Raw genomic sequence first — 25,298 nt, 5'->3', positions numbered from 1 at the left:
ACTATAGGAATATATTAGATTTCACAACAAAGTACTCCAGCTTAATTGCAAACAGGAAAAAAACTCTGCATGTAAAAAATTAACAAAGAACTCAAAAGAATTAGAAGTTTTCACCCCTAGAACCTGAAGCATTCTGTTTGCTAATTTTATTGTTGTTCTATTGAAGAAAATTAGAGGTGTCTGTTCTTTAGCCGTAAGTCAGGAAGGGGAAGAGGTGAAAAGGAAATGCCATGAAATGAAAGTTTAGTTTTGAGGCATCGTTCCTTGTAAATCATTTAATTTTGTGTTCTAGATATAATGGGAATGGTGGCAGATTTTTCTGTTTGCCTACATGACCAGCAATTCCCCAACAAGCTATGGATATGGGGCTAGAGAATCTAATTAGACACGTAGATCACAAAATGAATAAGCAATATCCAAGGTATTTAGGAACACTGGGAACTCAGGGCTAGTTACGTACAATTTCACTTACTTGTACATTGGTTTTAGTGGCTATTTATTGGTGGTAATTTGGCTTAGTGAATTTTTGCATGATTCTGAAGCAAATTTGCTGTACCTTTGTTGACTGAACTGTGACACAATCTAAAATGGGAATTAAAAAGCTGGGTGGTGAATGTATGAGGCTTGGGTAGTCTTCATACTAATAAACATACTCAAGAGCCACTGCTTTGTGCTAGAAAAGGACAAACTGCAAATGCTCTTCAGCCAGTAACAAGAAATGGTTCAACCCAAGAGCAGGAGTCAGCTACCCAGCAAAAGAAACAAGGCAGAGGACTGTAAACTAGAAAAATGAGGGCTCTTACAAACTCAGTAAGGAGCAGGTAAAGATAAAAGTGCAGGATAAAACTTCAGAGCCTTGCTGAAAACTAAAACATGAACATCAGATGTTTTCAAATGCCCTTCAAATGGATTTCAACATTAGAACCTCATGTTTATTGCACATACCTTAAAGTGTTGTTTGAAGATAAACCTTTCAAGTTGAAATTCATACCTTATTTACTGCCTCGGGTAGCTTCTAAACAGTTCCTTGTTACCACCTCTATGCAGTTTGTCTGACCTTTTTTCTCTTTGTGGCTCACCCAGAAACGTATGTGAGCTACCTCCTTATTTAATTCTCCTTCCATGCCTCATGCTTCTTTCTTCGTTGTTTTGAAATATTGTAAGTATGAACCAATCTCTTCCTGCTGTTCAGATATCTCCTAGGAGAATCTGTCTCCAGTTTCTTGCTGAGATGTCACTAACCAAAGTAGAGGAAGTGTTTTTGTATTTAAGGGCTCCTTTGCTGGTTTCCCAGAGAGAAGATACTGTGTGCTCTATTTGGATATAAGAAAGCACTAAAAAGCATACTGTTTTTATAAAATACCATTGGCTTTGGTAATACCAGCAAAATTCAAGGTTGTTAAAAGTCCTGTTGATTTCAGTATAAAACAGAGTAAAACCCACCTTCTACTTAGGGTTATGATTTAATTTTTAGAAATACTGTTTTGTCCATAATATCCCATGTTGTTCTGCCATATTCTTCAGCATTCAGAATATGGATTTTCTGGTACATTAATAAGCTTTCCATCTACCCCAGTAGAATCTGAAAAATCTGTGCTATCTTAGAACAATGTAAAGTGAAAGCATTTTGTGTGGTTAAAATGCAATTTGGAGAATACAGGTATGTGAGCTGCTTTTTCCAAGTGTGTTGAGCAGGTCATTTATGAAACAGCCATCTTTCTGATTTTTTACCGCAGCATCCTGGTGGAAGTTCTTCCTTAAAGAACATTTAACATCATTTAGTATAGGCTCTGTGCTGACTCAGTCCTGCAAAAGTGTCAGAGGTAGAGGGAAAACGTTTTTTTATTCCTTCAGTGTGAAATGCAGGTGATTTTTATTTCACACCATAAGCTTATTGTTGCTGCTTTCTTTTAGGTTTTATATCAAGTTGATTTATGTCTTTACTGGTAAAAATGATATCTTGATACAAAAAGTACAAATCTTCAAGAAGTTTGTCAATACCAGAGAGTTTGTTTTTTTTAACTTCAAGTTAAATGGCAAGCAAGGTCAGGTCCTCAACACATACGTAAAAGCTAATATGACTCTCTGTACAGGTTTGACCAGGACCATGCATTTTTAATGATATTATAGCTCTCTGTAACAGTAGGCTAAAATCAGCCATTTGCAGAAGCTATTGGAAGGACTTTGGATAATTTATGATGTTGTAGTATTGTGGTCCTCAGTTTTGCCTTAATACCCCATAACTTGCTTCTCTTTTACCAATAAGGGTTGGATCATTGTTTTAAGTCATTGGACTTCCTCTGCTCCAAGCCTGATTCCTGTTGAGTGGCAATAAATCCAGAAGTTGCTTTTCTGCAATAGATCTGAAAGTTAATGTCTGATGTTAGGCATAAGGTGAGAAAAAACCTCAAAACAACCTTACATTGAACCTCGATGAGTGGTGCTCCTCACAGGAAAATCCCATGGTAACACCTACAGATGCTGTCAGCTAGGTATCTCCTACAGCACAAACTTCTCTTTGCTGAGTGTAGGGGATTCAGTTTTCCTCCACTTCCTGGATATGTGGCATCAGAATGGCCAGTTCCTGGATTTGTGCAGGTAGAGACTTTTTTTTTTTTTTTTTTTTTTTTTTTTTTTTTTTTTTTTTTTTTTTTTTTTTTTAACTCCTTTTTTTTCCTGAAAGGGTTTTTTTCAGGACCCTTTATTTGGGTGTGAGATAGAGAAAAATCACTCACTTTGGACCATGCCCATCATTTGCGTCTGGGTCAAATAAGAGTAAGAAAAGGACATCTATTCTTATAACCAGAATAGAATAGTATCATCCAGATACCCTCTTTCTGCAGATTTGCCTTACGAAATGAGATAAGACAGGATTGTGGACAGCAGGCTGTAAAAACGAAGTGACTGGCTGTGAGAGTTTATGACTACATATGTCTGCTTCTGCCCATGCTCCTCCACTGCCCGTAGTACCTACGTTTTTGGCATTGGGTTAATAAATTGCTGGATTAATGGGTTATGTAAACTCACTAGGGAATTTCATGTGCATCAGAGCAGGTAGGATTGAAGAAGTGAGATTGTGCTCCAGAAAGTTTTTCTCCCACTTTGGCACTGGTACACTGTTAATGTGGCCTACAAAAGCACACATCTATAGTTCTCAAGAGGAATTGGAAAAATGTCCTTCAGAAACAAAAGATAGGACTGGTCAGTGTATCACATGTCACTCCAGTACCCTGTGTACTTGCTATTTTTTTACTCTTTTATTCTTTTTTTTAATTGTACTCTATTTTTTGTAATTCTTTTGTTTTGTTTGTACCTTCGTTCTGCTAGAAACATTTGTTTAAATTAGTGTTAAATATTTCTAAAAATATTCTGCTGAAGTGGATGCTGCCTTAAACATTGTGAAATCAGAATCCTGAAGTCTGATAAGCAGGCCTGCAGAAAGATCTGGGACCTGAATTTGGTGAAGGCTTAAGTTTCAGAAATGAAAACTTTAGTTTAAGAAACATTAAGGAAGAGAGGAGAATCCCCATGTTTAAAAAAAACCAAAACAACAAAAAACCCCCTCAGCACTACTTTTCTTAATGCTTGTTTCTGATAATGCAGCCTACTTCCTTCGAAAACACTATTTGGAACTTTGATAAGTAAACAAAACAAAAACAAAAAACCCCAAACCATCAAAAATTAAACAATTTCATCCTTTTTTTTTTTTTTTTTAAGCACAGAAAACCTAGGAAGCATGCATTTCTTGGAACTGTTCCTGTATTTTACGTCAGTGGCCAGCTGCCATAGCTCTGCCACCTGAAGGGCTGTTTGCTCAGCCAGTGTGTGGAGCACATTCTGGAGTTCTAATTCACTGGTGAGACAAAGGGTGACTACACAGAATAGCCAAATCCTCCCAAGCGCTCAGGCTCATTACTATGGGAACTCTATCAAGGCTGCAAGCTAGCATGGAATATTGACAGCATGAAACGTTGATGAGCATGCCTGCATTTTGGCAAATTAGATTTACTATCTCATCCTATCTAATAGACCATTTAGAGGTCTGCCCCTGAGACACATCTCTTTAGCTGAGCATCTACCATCTTCTTGTAATGTTTTTATCTTCAGTCTGAACGGCTACAGCTATATGAATATGCTTCTCTGTACTTTAATTTTCTTGTTGCTGGAAACATGCAGTTACTAAGAAAAGGCAAACAAGGAGCTGCATTGAAATGTACTCTTGAACAAATCCATCTATTTATATATACACCAACACACTTATCTTAAATATGTACACACATTTCTACACACAGACACACACATATACACATAAAAACACATTTTCCCAAATGGGTAGATGTGTACAGCATTGCAAAATAGATCTGCCATCATCCCTGACAGGCTGCTGGAAATGGAGTTGATTGAATATGACTCAGACCCTCAGTCTCATTGTCCAATTCATCAGTGAATGCACTGCAGGCTCATTGATTATATGTAAGACCAGCAGGAATGCTTGGCTTGCTTCATGGGGCTGCCTGTATTGAGCCATTATAAACACTCTTCTCTGCTGTGTGCATGTAAATAGGTTCAGGTCACTTAAAATTGACAACTTAGACACAATTCTTATGAATTAAAAAAAGGAGAAAGAAATACCAGGAGTTCTTTTTGTGAAGAAGCTGGTCTCAGAACTGAGTCCACAGATTAATCATTTAAATATTATGTTAATATTTTGAAATATATTTCTGACTGGTGTTTCAGATGCAGTTGCTTTTTTTTAAAGTATGAGTGACAGTGAGTGTGTTTGCATGTGGGGTAGAATTTAAACTATAATTCAAAATTAGCAAAAGATTGAAAATGGAAAGGCTTTTCCATGGGTAGTAGCATGATGGCATACCAAAAGATAAAAAGCTGAAAACAATTTTCTTCTAATAATTATGCACGTGGTTATAAGCAAATCTCAGTTTCCCATAGTAAACTGAAATGCTACTCTTCTATGCCTGTAGATGTGCCTGTTCTTGGGAAAAGAAAATCACTTTTAACTAGAAACAGTAGATGTCGTTGCACCTTGTGTCTCTGGAGAAGTGGAGATGATGGGTGGAATGGGCTTAGTCGTCCCTTACTCAGGGGAGAATGTCAGAAGCCCTTTTCTGGCTGCTGTTGGTCCCACGGGCTCTATTTATTACTTCATTGTGTCATGTGGTCCACTGGCAAAATATACAGGAACAAAAATACTGTTTTGCAGGGTGATTTTGCTGCTTTCAGACAGGGCACCTGGAAAGATGGCACAACTGTATAAACAACAACAGCACCCATTGTTAGGGGTCTGGTAGGTTTTGTAGGGCTTGGTTGATTTTTTTTTTTTCCCCCCAAGACCTTTTCTGCAGTGCTATGCCATTCCTTCTCTAGTCAGAAGTTTTCTCCAGTCCTCTGGTCTTCATAAAATACTTGTCAGTGGAGATAAGAAAGTGTGTAATGGAACAGCATTAACAGACACCCATATCATTGGCATCCTAGTTTTGGGAAAAGGAGATGGAATGTCACATTCTTTTTCACATCCACAAATATAAAATATGTCAAAATTTTTGTTTGCTGAGCACTGAAAGCATTGCAGGATGCGCTTGCAATTATATGGTGTGAGAGACAACTTTTAGTGCTGGCATGTTTTTAACTTAGGAGATTTATCGAGGAGGGGTTTTGTAGCCAAAATATTTCATCTACTCGCTTTGCTTAGGACCCAGAAGCCCCAGTGAGAAGGAGACCAGGGATGCTGTTAAGGTGGCCTGAAATTACCAAATAGGTTACACACGTCTTGAAACACAGTTTGCTATTGCTGTTTGCACTCATCTCATTAGTTTGTTTACATATCCTGATTTTGCTCTCTCCCTGACTAACTCCCTGTACCTTGTGTTTTCTGAGAGTTCGTTTCACAGGAAGAACAAACAATCCAGGCAGCCAGCAGAGTTTGCAGAGCACCCTGTGCACGACTCAGCCTCGTGCTGCCCGGAGCCAGGCTCTGAGAAAGCAAACTGCCTCTCCACTTCTGTTTGGATTTCAATGCCAAGTCATTAGTCCTGGGATATCCAGCTTTCTGCCTATCTCTGCTGCTGAAGGAGTGTTTGTTTTTTCATGGCTTTTAAAAGGAATGTTCATGCTGACTGACAGGGCTCTGTATGTTGTCTTGTTAGTTCAGCAGTTCAAATATCATATTTAGGTGAAGAATCTTTGAAGTGGTGACCCATGAATCTAGATGAAAGTCTGTATTCTGAGTTTAATTCTGATCTAAACCCATGAAAGTTCTCACAAAAAACCTCTTGTCCACTTCATGCTTTATTCTAGCCAGTGGGTGGAAAAGGGGAAGTCAAACAAATACTGTCTTAAATATTCAGTGGGTTAGACAAAGACTGCTTTTACTAGAAAAAAAATGGATCTCTATTCACGATGATGCATTTCGCCATGTTCTTAATTTTTTTACCCTGTGCATTACTTGGGATTTACATGTACATGATCCTTTCAGAAAGGCCAAATGTCTTAGCGAAACCACATGTTGGTAAATTCTGCAGGTTGAATCACATGTTGTATATCCAAGAATTTCCTGTTATCTGTTAATATGCAGTATTCTGGACTATTGTCGTACTGCCTCTGAAATTAGAACCTGAGGTTTACAGGCTTTCTTGTCATGTTTTGGCTTTTTTCTTTTTATTATCATTATTTTTAAGTTGCTGTTTGCCTGAATTTTGTGGCTTGCTTTTGTTCTGTTTAGATATGATGAAATTTCTACAATTTGAACCATTTGGAAATTGACAAAACAGAAGAATCTAAATGCTGCAAACAGACAATTCTGCACAGTCTTCACTCTCCAGAATTTACCATGTCAGAAATACCAATTTGTCTCACATAAATTGGAAAGATGGATGGAACTTTTAGAACCTTTGTCAAACTCCAAAGCAACTGCTGGACATCCATGCATTTAACAGAGGTGAACCCAAATTTCAGACACTGTGAGATTCCCTCATTAAACAGAGGGCATTAAACCCAGTGCCCCATAGAGAGGAGAAAGTGTGTTATTGAGTGCATTGAACTGTTTGGCCTGGGCAGTGGGTTTGCCTCCAGAGTGGCCCAGAGCAGAGTCTTCAAGAAGCAAACCGTTGTCATGGCTTCAGATTCCTCCCTGATGTTCAGTTCACAATAGCAGAAGGATTAAGTGTTTCAAGGAAGGGCTTGAAACTGGGTTTATGGTGGGACAGAGAAAGGGGGTTCACAAAAATCTGTTCTGGCTGCTTTCCAGAAGGGGATATACATAATGGCAAATGATGTCACGTAGTGGAGAATGCAGAAAAATTCTTTAAACAGCAAAAAAACCAGGGCACTTGCTGGAAACCAGAAGGAGATAGTGGCATGAAGATGTGTGTGTACCTACATGCATGCATGTTTATAATGTATTTATAATATCAGTCTTGCCAGTTTCCAGAAAAGTAGTAAGAGGCAAAAACACCTTTACACAGTGACTGTGGCAGCAGTGTGAAATGGGCAGAAATGGATGAATTGTGTTTAGCCTCTGCTTCCTTTAAGATTTTCATTACTGTATTGTAGATTACTGCAGCAAAAATGTGGTTCAGTTAAAATACTGACATTAAACAAAGCCAGATGTACTTAAGTAGCAAAATATCCAGAAGAAATGACTTAACTTACAAGCTATGTGTGGATTAATGTAACTCCCTGATCCTCCCCCTACCCAATATCTCCATCCTCAAAGAAAGTCAAAACCAAAACAAAGCAGAGGAGAAAAAAAAATCCCCAACTCATAAAACCTAAGACCCGCAGCCAAGCCAATCACCGTAAGGCAATTTGCTAATGGTTTTGGCAGAAATGATCCTGTTCAGCTTGTCTTCCTGCCATGCTAGAAAGTTAGCATTTATCCATGTTTTATTTAATCTAATAGTTTTTGAATATGTTTTCTTATTTTCCCTGAAATATGGGGGGTGATATTAATTTCACTGTTATAGTAGAGAAAAAAATAGTTACTTGAAAAGCAACATGCTGTTTATGGTTTAGAGAAGCCTATTGTTATCTCAAGACTTAAGATTACTGCCTAGAAGTAGCTGGATTGTTTCCAAGCTCTCAAAATATATTTCACATCTTGTGTTTTTACTATGAAAATACGTGAAACTTTCTCATAAAAATTTACTCAGAGCAGGAAATGTGAAAAAGTCACAGATACTAACAGTGATAAGGGAAATTACATTGCCGTTTTGGATTTTTCTGCTGTAGAATAGAGGAGAAATAGCAAAATTTACTGTCATTTTTACTGTCAGAAGTATTTATACACAGGTGTGTCACAACTCTTGTTGTGAGGAATTGTTCAAATTACATTTGGGCAGTGGAGACTGTGACCTCTGTTGTAACTCATTAGGGCTGCAGAGAACTACATGTACATTTAATATCCGGAGCTTGACATGATGGCTCCCAGATGCTTAGAGGAGAAAACCCCTCAGATGATGGTACAAAGAAAGAATGGAACCCTAAAAAGGGGTTTTAGTTTGGGATTTATTTTATTTTATTAAGAGTTTAAAGCTATTTATTTCAGTTAATTTAATTACGCGTCAGGAAAGTTTGCTCCATGTACCTATGTGTCTCAAGAGGCTCCAACAAGTATACTGGACTTATTCAAGGGGAAAAGGGCTGCAATTCAAACCTATTTTTGCAAATCTAATTGGTTATAACCTTCTGCTGACAGAAGTAAATGTTTCTTTAGTACATAGGTATTCCAGTAAGTTTAGTTATTATTCTTACTTCTGATGCTTAATTGGCTCTCCTTAGGTTAATCAGCAGGGGAAAAAATTGCTAATTGGATTCTTCTGGGAATGCTTTTCTGTAGTTTTTTTTCCACTCCTGTTCTATCAGAGTCTACTGCTTGCTTTCGTATTTTGTGTACTTCTGTGGTGGGCATATATGTACCACTGGAAGATGGTACCTCTCTAATAGAAAGAAAATTGGTAGAGTCCCCTCAGAGACCCTACTTTATAAAACTTGTTACAGGAGGTATCAGCTATGTGCAAAGAAGAAAGTAATACGGGGAAACTTTTAATGCTGCATCAGAGGGGAGGAGAGGACTACAACGATGCACAAAATCACTGAAATAGGTACAGTTGTACCATGTGATGAGTCTTCAGTTACTTCTTGTATGCCCTCCACTCATACTGCATTTCTCTCCAGTTTTCTTGCTTTTCATGTACTTGTTCACTTGAGAAAAGGAAATCTGGATTAGGGAGAACTGCTGGTGCTAGACTTTGGGCAAAAATAAATAAATTAGCAAGTCCAAACTGTTCCTTCTAAATGTTTTTGGGGACTCTGGTGTTAGCAGCTGGGTTGTTGCTGGTATAATGTCCCTCTGTAAATTCTTTTAAAGGCACTAATTGAGATGACAAAATTGTGATTTGTCTGTGTGTTCACCAAGGCAAAGGGAGGGAGATTGCAAATATCAGAAAGCATTATTTAAATGAAAGGAACCAGAAAATAAGTAGTGACCGATTAAAATATCGTGATCCCTGCTGTGTCTCATTTCCTAAACCCAGGATATTTTGTCTGCTCTAACATCTGTTTTTATTATTTCTTTTTGCTCTATCCAGAGATCCTGTAGCTGCTTTTGATTTCTGACAAGTATTGCCAGATATTTTTTGAATTTTCAATTTAGTTGTTGTTTAGAATCAGCAGTGTTGGTTTTTTGGTATCCATTTGAATGAGGAAATAGAAATCTCTTTTTCTTTTATAATGTCTCCCCAGCATTTGGCTTTCAAGTTTAATGTGATGAGGAGTTCAGCTTCAAAGGATTTAATGGATTTTATGACTTTCTAGTTAACATTAGAAAAAGAATAGTAAAGGTGGTCAGAACCTGGAGTTTGGGTATTTATTTTTATTCTATGACAAAGGAGAGGCAAAAGCTTCTGTTCACTTTTTAAATTAAGAACTAAAATGCGGTGTACTTTCATTCCAATAACTTCTGATTTTATATTAAAGATTTTACAGAATTACAGTGCGAGTATGATGTTTGTGTAAGATAGGGGGTTTGTCTTGTACTGCAAGATGCATAAATATCTCAGTAAGGAAATAGAATTTTGAAAAAAGTTTTATTCCATGGAATGCTGTGCATCTCTCCCATTTCCTCTGTTTTCTATCTGCTGATTTCTGTTCCCTGGTCTTGTCCCTGTTTTGCAGCAGAATCCCTCCTTCTTCAGTTTGCATCCAGTTTTTGAGGGATAGTTTAAAAGACTAGTAAGTGTGAAAAATTGTAGCAGTAGTGGAAAGGAGGAAGGAAAGTTCTATCAGGCCATTATCTTGCATGTCAACCTGTGTCTTGACTTCATGTTTGCAGTTCCACCTAACTTCTGAACATGGATTATCTAAGCAGTTGCTTGAACAGAAGCCTTGATTTTATAGTTGTGAGCTATTGGAGGTGTGGGTCTTATCACTGGAAATTCAGAACTTGCAATAAATTTTAAGAAAGATGGGGAAATGGTAGAACTGAACCATAGTTTTTGTTTGCTCTTCACAGTGAGGTTTTACCACTTGCTGAAACGTTTAAACGTTTTCTGTTTCAAGGGTGTCACTATTGTTTTTGCAAAAGTAATATTTGATGGATTCAGTGGGAACAGAGAAAGTGGTTCTAAGAAAACCAAAATGTACACTACAAACCATTTATGTTTTCTTAGTCCTTCTTACTCCACCTTAAGAAAATACTCAGTGCCTTTTTTTTTTTTTTTTTTTTTTTTTTTTTTTTTTTTTTTTTTTTTTTTTTTTAAAATGAAGCACTGTGGTACAAATGAAAACTTTACGGATTTCCATTTGTACTCAATGATCCTTGTGTGGGTCCCTTCCAACCTGAAGTATTCCATGGTTCTATAATGGCAATGCAAGGCTTAATTCATGTTGAAGTGTCTGAGAACTTAGCGATGATTTATGATTATGAATTTCTATCCTATTTAATCTAGAATTATACTTGCTAAAGGGACTTGAAAAATGGCCTATCCTGAACAGCAGAGATGGCTACCTTTTTCTCTTCTGTGGCTTTTCTGTCTTCTGTGTTAGTACTACTAGCAGTGAATTTCTGCTAATACTATTAGCAGTTAACTTCTGTTTACTAGCCAGGGACCGGCTTACAAATGTGCAAATTCTGGTCTCAGGTAGATGGGATGAGATAAAGAGCAGCGTAAAAATAAATAAATCACTGTTATGACACTGCTTGCCTCGAGTTCTACAGTCCACAGGACCAGTCAGAAGATCTGTAAAATAAAAGAAAATTCTTCTCAGAGGTGTGTAGTTTACCTCTCTGTGCATATGTGTGCTGTGAATGATACAAAAGACTGGCTGAGCAAGAATTATTTCTTTGATGTTACACAAATGTTTCTTATCAGAGTAGGTCTAAGAGATGTAAATTTCCTTGAACTGTGGTTTATTTGTGCTTCTGTTTGTTCTTCAGTATGTGTGAAGAGGTGTTTTTATTGTGACTGTCATCTGTAAGCAATGGTTTTTTGTACTGAGTGACATCTGTAACCTGATCTAGCTATCTGGCAGCTCAAAGGATGAAAATACAACATAGTATAAAACAAGGAAAAAATATCCAGTGGATTTGGACTATTAGAAAATTATGCAGATGGACATCATGAGCTAACATATTAGAAACTTCTTAGAGGTCAGACTTCAAAGTCAATATGCTAAAATTCTAACCATCACACCAAATAATCTGGTTTGGGTTAGAATGATTTAATGAATAGGAAGAGAAATTAATTGGCTTTTCAAGCTGGAATTTCCTCCTTCCATTTAAGTGCTGGATGTCTTGGATGCTAACTAAAACGCTAGAGATACTCTCTTTACAGTCTGAAAGGGGCCTCTCTCTTTCTTTTCTGCTCTTTTAAGGTGTAAGAATGGTCTGTTGCTATGTTCTCCTCATTGTATTTTCTAAGCTGCATGATTTTACTGTTTTTGAAGCACTGAAATCCACACCAAAGACCTGCTGCTGTCTTTTCTTTGTGGCAGAGGTAACAGGTAACATGCATTTCTTTTCCATCCTCAGTCATTTGGTGTTCATGTATTCTTGTAGAGCAGTCTATATAGCTAGTAGATGTCTGGTTTGAGAGGTTTCTTAAAAAGTTTTGCAGCTTCTTGTCACCCTGTTTTTTCTGAGTTTTTTAAAGCCTTTTGATTGTTCATAAGATAGAGTCAGACTTTTTAGCTTCTGTACAATATTAGGAGCAGTTTTTGCCTTTTCTCACACATGTAACATAAACAAATCCTTTGTTTTTCATTCTCTGTCCTTTGTTTGCATATTTCTAACCTGAAAACAATTGTAGCTGACAATTGGTCTGGCCATTCGGCTGGGAGGTGATAACTCCAGAAGCCAATCCGCAGCCAGACCCACAAATGTATAAAAAGTAAGAAATAAACAGGCAGGGGGGCTCTCAGCCTTGGCTCAGCCTTAGGCTCTCTCGAAGGAACGTCTCTGCCCTGCAAAATCTCTCATCTCCGTGTGATTGTTTGCGTGTCCCGATCACAGCTTCTGTCTTTCCTCACCTTTTCTCTGGGGCAGAGAAAGGAAGCCCCCGCTTCTGGTCTTTGAAGCTGTGCCAGCCCAGAGCCTGTACCAGAGCACAGCACCCCTCACCCCTGCATGGTAATTTAGACCACATTGTAGGTATGAAAGCCTACCTTGGAAATGATGGCAAGGCTAGCTCGGTGCTCTTCAACAGAAGAATAACAACATAATAAGGAATAGAAGAAGCTTGAACATCAATTAGTAAAAAAGATGGAAAAGTGTTCCTGAAATGTAGTGGAAGGCGATACTGCAGTGCTCTAGCCCCACGCGTTCTTTCAGAAAAGTAACAGTGCAGCCTGCAAATAACGAGCTCAGCATCCAGCAGTAGTATGCAGTACTGCATTCTGAATATCCTGTATGGAACATCTCCTCACTCAGGTCCCGGGCGGCTCCGTGAGGAGAGCCTGCTGCTGCAGATGGGGCTGGGGTGATGTCGAGGCCTGCGGTGGCCGCCATGGCCTGCGGCGCTGACCGCGGGCCGTGCCTAGGCCTGGCCTCGGGCCTGGGGGTGCAGGGGCACCTCCCCAAGGTTTTCACAAAATAGTTGTGCTCTGAGCTTGCTCCCAAATCCTGAGCCACGCTGACACCTGCCATCGTGTTGTCTTTTGCCACATAGCAATAATAAACAGGGTATTCCTCTGAGAGTTGCTCTGAGGGGAACCATGGTGGGAAGTGCTTGGCGGGAATTGTTGTTCTGGTATGTGGTGATGGAATGATGCAAATTACGCCTCTGACACCTTTACAAACTTAGATGCAGGATTACAAGAGGGCTTTTTTTCTCCTGCTTTGCCGTAGCTTTGCAGGGTGACAGCAAAGCCGCTACTATTTAGATTAGATGTGTTGACCTGGGGAGCCCCACATGAGTGCAATCGAAAGTATTTTGTGACAGGACGGAAAGTGTAAATCTTATTTTTGACACAGATCATGCTATTCAGAAGCTCAGTGAAATATGTAATTTGTGTTATTATGTTGTGGCAAGTTAGATCAGAGGACCCTGAAGGAACATATATATAGAGTTTTATGTAAAACAAAGTTTAGGGGTGGAAGAATTATTTTTTTGAAATGGTCCTTTTTTTTTTAATTTTTTTTTTTAATTAGTACAACAGCAAGCAACACTGTTTGTTTCAAATTACAGGTGAAGTAAATAAAGATAAAAGAGTTATTTTAAAATGGTTATGGAGGAGTAGTATATGCAGTACTAAAGTACAAACACCATGCACTTCAGACATTTTAAATTGCTGATATTTTGCAGTTGATAGCAGCAGTCCAACCAGGCCTACAGGCTTTCTCTCTGCCTTGTCACTGACAACTGTGATAAGATACCCTCAGGTTTGCTTCCTGAGGTTTAATTCAGAGGATGGGAGTCCTGTTTACCTCTTTTGATATCACAGTTTCTTGCTTTATGAGGGAAAAAAGAATTAAATGAGTTAGATCTGTCTCTTCTTTCAGGCTGGATTTGAGTTCTCAGAAGGTACTAATATCCCTTGTGTAATAGACTTCCTTCAGTATCTCTAAACTTTCTACACTATGTGACTGATAATGAATTCTAGAATTAAATCTTACCTAGTGTAGGAATTCAAACATTTACTTGGAATGACACTCAGATATGTTGAGGACTTCTATATTTCACATTTTTGCACTCCTTATTATATTACTGCCTTATTCTCCTATTCTATTGTAAATCAACTAATCCTGGGTCAAAGTATCATAAAAATGTTTATCACGTGTCTGTTTTCACGAAAATAGTAAACACAACCTATTTTACATTTGCAAAATCTTTCTTGCAATAGAGTTGCTGAATTTAAGCTTTGAGTGGACTGGCAAGACCAGCACTCCAGGCTCTGTGCAGCTCCCCAAGGCAGGAGTAGAGGATGAGTAGCCAAGCAGTCAGGAGTAGCATGGTATACCTGGGAAATACCCGCATCTAACTTCTAGTCCTTTTTGCTTCATTAGGCTCTGAAAGCTTGACTATAATTTTGTTTTGTTTTTCCACAAACATCAGTACTTAGTTCAGTGAAAATAAATTATTACCTTTAGATTTTCTCAATCTGAAATGAAAAAAATGTATTAGGAAAAATGAGGAGGAGTAGCAGCACAAGGACAATTGAGCACAGCACTAGACAGCCTTCATTTATCCCAGCAGCTGGACCTGAGTGTACTGACAGACAATGTATTCTTGAGAAATCAGGCTCCCTAAAAGCAGGTTGAGATCTTATACTTTTCTTTTTAAAGATAAAAGAAAAAGAGAAAAAGCATTCTTGTCTTGAGATGTATCTCAGTAACTTTATATAGCATCTGTACCATGTTTTGTGTTGTAATCCTTTCACTTTAAATGAGGCTATAATTTAGCATGAAAATACTCTCATATGCTTAAAAAGAATCCTATGAGACTTCTAGTAATGTAAAGCATATGTAATCTAGTAAGAAAATCTGATCATGTTTTGGCAAGGGATGTAGGGTTACTATTTACTGAGTAGAAAATCTGAGTTACATGTAAAGTTTCATACAAAGTTAAACACATCTCTGTGGAATAATGGCAAGAATATTCATTCACCTGTAGAGCTCCTTTTGCAGTTTTACATCTTGTAAACAGAAACCAGGTAATTTGCTTGGTTCCAAGTTTGATTTGACTTTTTATTTCCAGTAAGTAAGAATTTATGAAAAATAGGAACATAGGGGCTTTTGAAGGTTGTGACTGCGGGGAAGACACAGCACATTGATTTTATAGGCATATAGCCTGTGAAAATTTCTGCTTTCAAGTTAATATTCCTACCCTTATAAAACTAACTGGGGGGTGGTAGCTATAAATGCTATAGATTTTATTTTTTTTCTTAACCCTGAATGACCTGGGGCTGTAATGAATCAGTTGGAAGGGATGAAAATGTCAATTTTACAGAAATATCCAGTGTTTACAAGTGAATGAACACTGAGAAACACCTATCTGCAGTGCCCCAGCATAGAATCTCTTTTGCACTTGGCAACTCAGTCAGAAGATAAGTCACTGCTATGGGTGATTATTTCTGAAGCACTAAGCAAGCTTAATTATTTGCATAAATTCAAATCTAACTATTCTTCTAATCTAGGGATTCCAAAGATATTTGTTGGTTTGTTTATTCTTCTTTTTGTATTAGTAGCATTTAAACTGAGTGTAGCTACACCCTTAAGTCATTTATATCTCTGTGGCACCTCAAAGTCTCTTTATTGTACCAGGATCAAAGTTCAAGACCTGTCTGAGTTTCCAGTATATTTGTTAGTTTTCTTGTTTTTATGTTTCACTTGAGTTTGGGCTTCACAACCATAACCTTGATATGCTGACAGTGGCGCAAATGCAATGAGTAGTACCAGGATTTTATAATCTTTATATAACTTAATATGATTATAATCTTTATATGATTGTCTGTATTTTTTGCTTTGCATACCTTCCCCCAGCCTCCTGTAGCAATGATTTCTGTTTAATGTGTATGGACTGCAGTTATTTCTGGTACGGAAACTGTGATAAGAAAAATTATATTATTTGCTATTCATTTCATATTAAGTATGTGAGTCATTTAGAATAGTAACTCAAATCAAATAGCCCAGAAATGAGGTGGATAAAGTCAGCTGGGGATATGTTTGATCTGCATGTGAACCCAGGCACTGATTTCCTGGCACTTACCCCTCAGTACAGCTCAGGTAGCATGAAGCTTGGTTAAATAAACAAGTGAGGTACATGACAAGCTGGTTTTCAACAGAACAAGCTTATTCATGTGGATGCTGAGAATTCTGCATCTTTCCTGACCTTTTAGCTCCCTAAAGTGTATTTCCTCTGACACTGAACACTTTTCCGTGGTTCTACCTAACATCATCTTGTACGTGTATATATGATAGTCTTCTGAGTCTTTGGGTTTGCTTGGCTTTTTTTTTTAAGCCCTTTTCCAAAGTTTTAGGGGTGTAAACTCTGACATTCAAGCCTGGGAAACAAAAAACCAAAAAGCCCCAAGTGTATGTGTGCAGTTTCTTGAAAGGGAGATGCATGTTTACCCTGCAGTTACCAGGTAACTTTATCAGAGCAGTGCTGAGATGGAGCTAACACACTCTGCCTCCTGGCAGTTGTGATGTTTCCAGATCCAAGCTGTTTTATGTCCAGCAATCTTAATGTGGAAACTGAAAGTGTGGTTATACCTGTTTGACCAGAAGTCATCCCTTAGCTTGAGGACTGTGTGACACTATCCAGTGTAAGAAAGCAGACGATAGAGCAGAGAAAAAAGTGGTGCTTCAAGCAGTTCCCTTCCTCTATGCCAAAACAGGTAAATACAGATAAATCTGGATTAGTCAAGGGAAAGCAGTAAAATATTGCTTTGTAATAGCAAAGCGGTGTTTAGTTTGTAGTTAGTCCTCTGTGCATAATGCCAGTTAGCTCAATGGCTTCAGTTCAAAAGCCTGGCAGGAATTTAGTCCTGCTTTGTGTGATTGGTCCTCACTAATATCTTTCAGATATGGTCGCTACTAAGGATGGTTCTTTTAATTGTTCATCCTCTGACATCAATATAAATCTGCCATTCAGCTAAGCTAAGGACGCAAACATACTATGCTTGTCTTCAGCAAGACAAAAGTGTGTGGCAGGTCTATGCCAAATTATATACTTCCCTTTCAAACACCTGGAACATATATTAAACATGAATTATCCAGAAAAGGTATAAAAACATAAAAAATTTAAAAGCATAAAATTTTGATCTTGTCTTTTAGGAGTAGAGTAAACCTGCAAGGAAGCTTAAGATGTGAAACTGTGAAACAGTTACCACATTTTTTTCCTGAGGGCAATAACAAAAGTAAAGCCCTCTCCCCTCTGCTGCTGCCCAAAATCCAAACATGGCAAACTCAAAAAGTAAACTAAATTAACATCTGGGAACTTGTCCATGATCTTCTTGACTTTCTAAGTAAAATTAATACTTTCAGAAATGAATACTGATGAAGAATACTTGATTTACTTCAGTATTTAAAACCTGAGGGTTTTAAAAAATTCTATTATCAATATAGTCATAGAAACCTGATCATACATAAAATTTTAACCTTATAACTGATTTAAAATAATCAGTCTGTTTTTCTTTGAGAGTCTTAGTTTACCTTCTAAGAGCTATACAATATATTCATAAATAGTGAAATAATGCTGTTAATTAGACCTAGGCTGGTATTGTGACTGTGAAAAGGGTACTTTGGACAAGAAAACTCTTTCATTTAAATGTTGTAGGAAATGGTTATTTCTCACCAAATTTCTGGCAATCCATGTTTTTGGTGTTCTAGTTAAAAGAAGCCCTCTTGAGCTGCTCAGTCAAACATCACTTGAGCCTTATGTTTGATGAAAATTCAAGCTTGCTCCAGACATTAAAATTTTGTGTATTTGGAGTGTAATTGATGCTGAAGTTTTTCAAGCTGGGCTTACACCACAGAGTTGAGGCATTTTGATGAAAGCTCCTGCACTTGTCATACTTAGGCTGAAATTGTTGAAATTATTTTGTGCAGAAAGTTCACGGAAGAGCTTTGCAGAAATTTACAGCATGGTTTCAAATGTGACAGTCACAATCATTATAGCTCTTTTTTAAATCTGTAGGGGTAATACTGAAGAAGAACTGAACTGTGGAAATGGTACCATGGCTGTTGGGTGCATTGAGCTGAGGCCCGCTGACTCCTGGTGATTTTGGTTAACAAGACAGAAGTTCTACAGCAACCTTTCTTACTCACAATAAAATGCTCCAGGAGATGGAATGCTGCATTGTGAAAACTAGCAAATACGAAAACCATTTGTGAAAGAACTCTGCAGAAGGTATGATTTTTCTCTTCTATGGCTGGTTTTGCTTTCCTGAACACAGTATGATACACCATTAGTGCTCTTGCTAATTGCCAGTTGAGCAGGAACTCTTGTTAGAAAATGGGAGAAAAGGAAAAAAGCAAAGACAAAGTGTGTTTTCTTTACAATTCGTGTCATCTGTTGTGGGACAGGAGCTCATCTGAGTCCTTTAGAAGGTTGATATAAAGTAGCAGCATTTCTGGAAATGCTAGGGTTCTTTTTATTTTTACTTTCCCCTCTTTTTCTTTTTAACCGCAATTCTTTCAAATACATTTTCTCTTAAGAGTTGACATTTCTCCTCTGCATGGTTTCAGTTCCTGGTAGTTTACCGTGTGATCTCATAGCTGCAGCTGAATAAGCTTTAAAAATGTTACTTTGCCTTTAACTTAGGACTCTACCTTTCAAAAGTTCCATTAAGTTCTAATTTAGAAGAAGAAAAACATATGGGGGAGGAGGACTAAGCATAAGTCTGTATAAAAACACTGTTGGAAGTTCCAGAAAGCAGCTAAGCAAGCTCCCAGTTTTTATTGCTAGTACATAGTACAGTTTTTTGAAGAAAACAAATACTCAGCTACTGCGAATGGGACTCTGTGAGCTGTAGAAAAATGGCATTCTACCATGCGTTGCGGGCTGTGAAGCACACAGGTGTTCTCCAAGGCTGGGTGGGAGACTAGGTCAATATGGTTGGTGGCTGTGAACCTGCTGAGGAGGAGGCAGTGTGACCTGTTAAAGACATTTAGTAACTTCATGTGAACAACAGCTGTCTCCCAATTCCTTAACTTTAAGGTCAGGAAGCATTTATTATATTTAATAAGACCAATAATGCTTCTTTTTCTCCCTAAACCATTGATAAATGGCAATCTTTGAAACATTGTGATGAAGGGTTTTGTTGTCATTGCTTGCATTGCTAGTAGATATTAAGCAGAACATTGGTGACTGAATTCAAGCAGACTGAATCATAAACAACAGTGTTTTGGAGAGGTATTTTTAGTCTGTGTAATTGCATTAGTTGAATTTACCACATGGCTCTGGAGCATTTGTACGTGTAGGAATAGATGTCAGTGGCCAAAGTAACTTGGAAACAGGAGATCCTCTTAAACTAGGTAAATATACTGTGAAACTTTACAGCTTCATTGCTTGTAAAAGTAGTCCCTGTCATCTGCTTGGACATATCAATGTTGGTAGTGAAATGTTTCCAGGACTGGACCTTCAGCTGAGGAATTTTGTGTTTTCTAATGTCAAGTGTTAATAGACCCTCATCAAGAAAATTTCTTCCAGTCTGTTCTAATATAAGATTTCTGGTTTGACTTTGCACTTGTGATGCCAGGAAGACTAAGTATGACATGTCCTGTGAGTGAAGTGAGATTTTCCTGCTTCTCACCAATCCTTCCCTCTGAAGCATTGTAGGAGGCTACCTATTTTCATTCACATCACTTGATCACAGGGGCAGTCACCAGCTGCAGACACAGTTCACAGACTCAGAAAACACGTATGGCATCCAGCTAAGACAAGAATTTATAACATTTTCTTGCTGTCAATATTATTCTGTGCTTCAAACATAGCAACTTAAGGTACTGTTAATGCTCAGTGCCTCATAGAAGGCTTTGTCTTCCGTCTTCACAGATTTTTATAGATGAGCATATCATACCAAAGCCCTGGTTGCAGTTCTTGTCAAAACAGCTCTGTATCTCTGCTTTCAGTGTATTTTAAAGTTATGTAACATAACAAAACAGTAGAGAAGACAAAAGCATGAATCTCATTGTGAAGAATAAGACGTGGAAGTGGCAGCTTGGGATGGAAATTATTTCTGACTGTGCCATGGCTCTTGTGTAATCCTGGGCAAATCACTTGGCTCTTACGTAGAATAGAGACTTAAATTTATAGGTAAATATGTTTCTAAGCCTAGTAAATAATCACATTATGCCTCTGTTTGCCTTTATGTGAAATGGAAATAAGAGGATTCCTTTTGCTCATCAGATGGTTGGAATACTCTTGTGATAGGACATACAGAAAAGTCTAGTTGCAGTCTTTAAAATCAAAACTGTTCCTTTTGGAAATAAAGAATTGCAAAATTAGTGTCTCTGTCTACCGTAAGCTTTATGCCCACTTCTTTTTTTTTTTTTTTTTTTTTCCCCTCCTGCCTGGTCTCAGGGTCTCAGTGCTGCAACGAATGGAGCTTTCTAGGGAATGCAGCTGTTCAGTCCTAGAATTAATATGCAAAAGCTCTTCTCTTACTGAAGCAAGGGAGGAAGATGGAACATAGCTGTATTTTCTCTAATCAACATACTCCCTTTTTCATTTGGAACTACAACAAAGCTGACTGTCAGCAGCACAAATAATGGAATATTTCTTTTTGCAGAAATAAACATTTCCGTAAGCATACATTTCTTGAAAGCTTTTACTGACCAACCCAAACAATATTTTTGTTCAATGAAAAAATATATATTTAGAACTATTCAAACACAAATCTCTCATGCTTTTTCAGTAAAATAAATAGAACAAACTAAATGCACTGAGAGAACGCTAATTTCAGCTGCAGAAGCATAATACAGAACTGCAAAAGTAACTACTGCTGGATTTTTTGTAAAATGCAAATTCATATTTTGGAACCATCCATGCTGTAAGGGTCCCATTCTGTCCTCACAAACCAACAGCTCAAGTCTGATTTGTGTGCCTAATTCCCCATAGGACAAAGTGAGCAAAAGTTCTGCCCAAGAAGAGTAATGAGATTTTGCCATTTTCTCAGCACAAACGTCATTCAACAAAATGTGAGACGGTAAAAAATTGGACTGCTTTCTTTAATTAATCCACATAAATAGTAAACATTTCAAGAATTCAGGTATCAAAGGTCACCAAGTGAGCTATTCAGAGAGGATCAGTGATTCCCTAAAGTTTTAGTAGAGGAGAAGAAAGGTACAATGATTGATATGGAGATTGCTTTTGATATTGCATAATATGCACTTAGATTGAAAAATATGTATTCTGAAACTAGTGCTTGACAGGCCCTGTGTGCCTTTTTACTGCTATCTAATTTAGTTTCTTCCCTTTTGGCCCAGAAGACACAACTTGACATTTGACTGCAGTTTCTTTGGACAGTTTGAGGTAACAGTAAAATAAAACTTGAGCAAAGAACACAGGACAGAATTAAAGCTAAAAGCAAGATCTTAAAGTCAAAACCAAGAACATGAAATCAATAAAGCAAGCTATTGGAAAACAATGCAAGGATTGAGTCTGGAATTGCAGGGTGGGCTGACCTACGCCAACCTAATCAATAGCTTGGCTGCTGAGTTGGGAATTAACAGAACTACTTGTAGGTGAAAAAGAAAAATGTGACAATGGAACCTTAACTTCTAAGATATATCTAAGCCAAGTAACTTCTGCATTGAAGCAGTGCAGTTTGGCAAAGTCCTACGTGGCTGAATGCCTTAGTGAATGGGATCTATAGGCTGTGTCCGGAACTTGTAAAATTGAAGGACAAAAGCAGTCCTACAGACAAGGCACCCCTCAGCTGAAGGGATAGAAACACCTGATATTTCAATCAAGCATGCTGTGTATGGAATAAATCACGTTGTATTAAATGTAGCAGAAAAGACTTATTAGACTTAAAATTGCTGTCTTCAATTACAACCTTATAGAAGCCTTTTGTAAAAAAAGCTTCAGATAGTGGTGATTTATTTTCTTCTCCTTGTGGAAGTGCTAAAGAAATAGGTGAGACATGAAAAAAAGATAAACAAAATAAATTAAAGATGCCTGAAAAATAGTAGGACAGATAGTAGTAAGATAAAATCTGAAGTAACTTTTTGAACTGCCTTCCCAGCGTCATTGAGATCATAATATTCCCACTTTAATTTCCCCCCCTAATTCTAACAAACTCAATTTTTTATTCACTTTTGTGATCTGTAAGCCACTCTTACAAGATATGGCACTTGTGACTATTGCTGTCAGGTTTATGGGATATCTAGTTACCTCTAGAGCCTTGTTAAGTGTGTGCTGGACAGTTAACTTCAGGTTTGTTGGCGGATTCATCACACTTATTTGTAAATCCATGGGATTGTGGCCTGTTTACACTCCTTGCAAAGTTCTGCCTGCATTTTGTTACTGATCACTGAAACAGAGTAAACACACAAGAAAGTGATGATCCTATTATCTCTCATAGAGCAGGGAGCTCTTAAAAAAAAAGAAAACCCACGTCAGCTCTTAAATTTGTGACTAACTGAAAGCAGCATTTTCTTGAGAAGAAGGCCCAATTGTGAGTAGGAAATCTGTCCACACATGGGATAGTTAGAGTTCATTTTCCTTTTTTAGTCACTACATCAAGCCACTCCACAAAATCCCAGTTATCTGCAAAACCTTTAGCCAATCAAGACTTTTCCCTAAACAGCTCCCACTAGGTAGTCTCAGATGCAATCTCTGATTTGCCTTCTGAAATTATAAAACTGCTCCTTTTAAAATCGGATAGCTCTTATATATTTCATCAGACTGGGTACCTAATTTAAATGAAGATTGGTGATAGTGAGTGTGATGATAAGGCTTTTCCAGCTAAATCTTTCATGATACAGACATGCTACTTGTAATACCATTTCATGTTTTAGCTGAAGGTCAAAAAAGTCCTTGAAAGAAATCTTTCTCAGGGTCTTCTCTCACTGCCTTACCTGTTCCCAGGAAAATGGGTCTCTATGTACCGAGAGCAGACACTGGCACTCAAATTACCTGTTAGCTCTGCAACAAATAAGTCTTTTTTTGTTTGTTTTGATCTGTTTGGTTAGGCTGTGGTGTGTGGGGGTTTTTTGTGTGGTTGTTTTTTTTGTTTTGTTTTGTTTTGTTGTTGTTGCTGGTTTGATTTGTTATTTTAGGGGCATATGTGTGAAGTACTGGGGGAGAAAGAGGAGCCTCACCACTCAGGACGTAAAGAATGCGTGCAGCACTTTCCCCTTCTTTACCTTTGCAGGAGTGAAGTTCTTGTGCCTGAAATGTAGCAGTGGGCTGGGACTGATCATTTTTTGTCATACCGAGCCATATTAGTGTGGAGAATGTTGTGCTGCTCTCTAATGTTTTGAAGAAGCTCTCACTGGAATTAATTCTGAATTTTCTCAATTTCTGTGAACTTCAGTGAAAAATAACAATTTTGAGCATGCTCAGGATGTGGATTTTTTCCTAGGGCATACTAAGCATGCTTCCTCTGTACTTGTCTCCCCTTCTTCTGATCCCTTTATTTTCAAATATTTTTCTAATATATGGCAAATGCAATCAAATTGTATTAAAATTGTAGTTGAACTTTGAAATTATACAGTCTTAGTTGGTATGATTTTTAACCAACTTATCCTGTATTTAATTCGTGGTCATGGCCTAGAATGTGGTATGTTTGAGAGGCATTGTCTTTCCTGAAGGCAGGAATCATCTTCCATACTGTTTACTTCTACAGCTTCAAATCCTTCATGTGTCAGTGTTAGGTTGTTAGTTCACACTTGGACTATCTGGAACAGATGGTAGTAAATAAGCGCCAAATTAATTTTTCCACCAAAACCTTGTATTGAATTTAGAATCTTCATCTATCTCAACAGGGAATGCAATTTGTCTTTGCTAAGTCCTGCTTCCTTAGCAAGCTGTCAGCCTTTGTTTCCTGGGTTTTCTGTGAATAAATAGCAGAATATCAAAATACCATCAGATTCTCATCTTCACTACAGCTCTCTTACCTCCAGCCTTTTGTGCTATCTTTCGTGTGATGATGGAAATCCCGTATTTATTCACAAGTGAGGAAGTCCAGACAAGCATCCAAACTTATGGATACCTGAACCTCTAAATAAATCTTCATCACTGAAAAGAACTGTCAGAACTTTCTCATCAGGCAGCTGCAGTTCCTGCCATTATGAGGGGTTTTTTATATCTTTCATTGTAATACCTTGGTGCTTCATACTTTGAGGTGAATTTGTCCTGTCAATGCCTGTGTCATAAGGTGAAGGTTTCTTATATGTGTTTGCCAGATATAAACGGGAAGGACAGTTTGTCTTGATTTTTTGCAGTCCAGAGTTTTCAAGAGAAAAACCCCTTGAACTTTGAACTCCAAGCCAACCCTTTATTGCATTGAACATCCTTTCCCAAGCCTGGTTTGTAAATTCAGGATATCTTCTGTTATTTGTCCTGCCTACTGCTTACAGTGGTTTGTATGGGGTTTCACACCGAAATGTTCTGGGACAGCTTTCACATGTGCACATACCTCTGTGTGTGGGTACATAAATATCTATAAAAATACACATGTACATGCTTGTATATGTTAATTAATAATGGCTGAATGATACCTTGATTAGAGTTTGTTCCTCTACAAACAGTTAGAACAGTGAAGTGGGACCCCTGTGAAAAGAGTTTGTCCTGAGAAACTTCTCTAAGCAAGAAAGTTAAAGATCTTCTCAGTGTATACATCCAGAAATATAAAAAAGCAATATCTAATTGCTGGAACATTTATATAGGCTGAACACCAAAAAACCACCTTTTAGTTCTGTGTGAAATTTACATCTGAAAGGAAAATATGCAGTCCTGCTGTCTAGGGTATGCTGACTTTATAGACTAAAATAATTAGCCTGCCAGTGAACTATTCTGGCTCCCTTACTGTTGCTACAGAAGTGAGTTGCACGGTGAGTTGGTGGAGTGCAGCACAGCAATCACACCGAAAATGGTGCTGTACAGAAAGAAGTTAACGTGGATGATAAACAAGGCCCAAACAAAGAATGTTCAAACCTGTCTTCAAACACCGCTTGAGCTCTGATCCTGGTGGAAATGAGATGTTCTTTTGTGGCAGAAACTGGGACATAGAAGCGCTGTGATTGCCAGCAGAAAGCAATGGAAACTGTAGTGATGAGGTGCTGTCACTCCTCTGCGTTAGACACGCAGACAGTCTGTGAAGAAAGCTGAGGA

General features: G+C 37.9%; 1 long non-coding RNA gene across 2 annotated transcripts in view; it reads left to right on the top strand.

The window, feature by feature from the left end:
- LOC120756204 (uncharacterized) overlaps positions 1 to 25,298 on the top strand; it is a 346,638-nt gene that overhangs the window by 170,883 nt on the left and 150,457 nt on the right. For both annotated transcript variants that reach the window (XR_009208096.1, XR_005702053.1), the window contains exon 2: positions 18,153 to 18,365. This is a non-coding gene — a long non-coding RNA (uncharacterized LOC120756204). The remainder of the gene's footprint in view (positions 1 to 18,152; positions 18,366 to 25,298) is intronic.

The sequence above is a fragment of the Hirundo rustica genome, chromosome 8 (genome assembly GCF_015227805.2).
Source record: "Hirundo rustica isolate bHirRus1 chromosome 8, bHirRus1.pri.v3, whole genome shotgun sequence".
In the NCBI taxonomy this organism is placed as follows: Eukaryota; Metazoa; Chordata; class Aves; order Passeriformes; family Hirundinidae; genus Hirundo; species Hirundo rustica.
The sequence above is the reverse complement of the archived record's forward strand: the minus strand, read 5'-3'. Positions and strand labels throughout refer to the sequence as shown.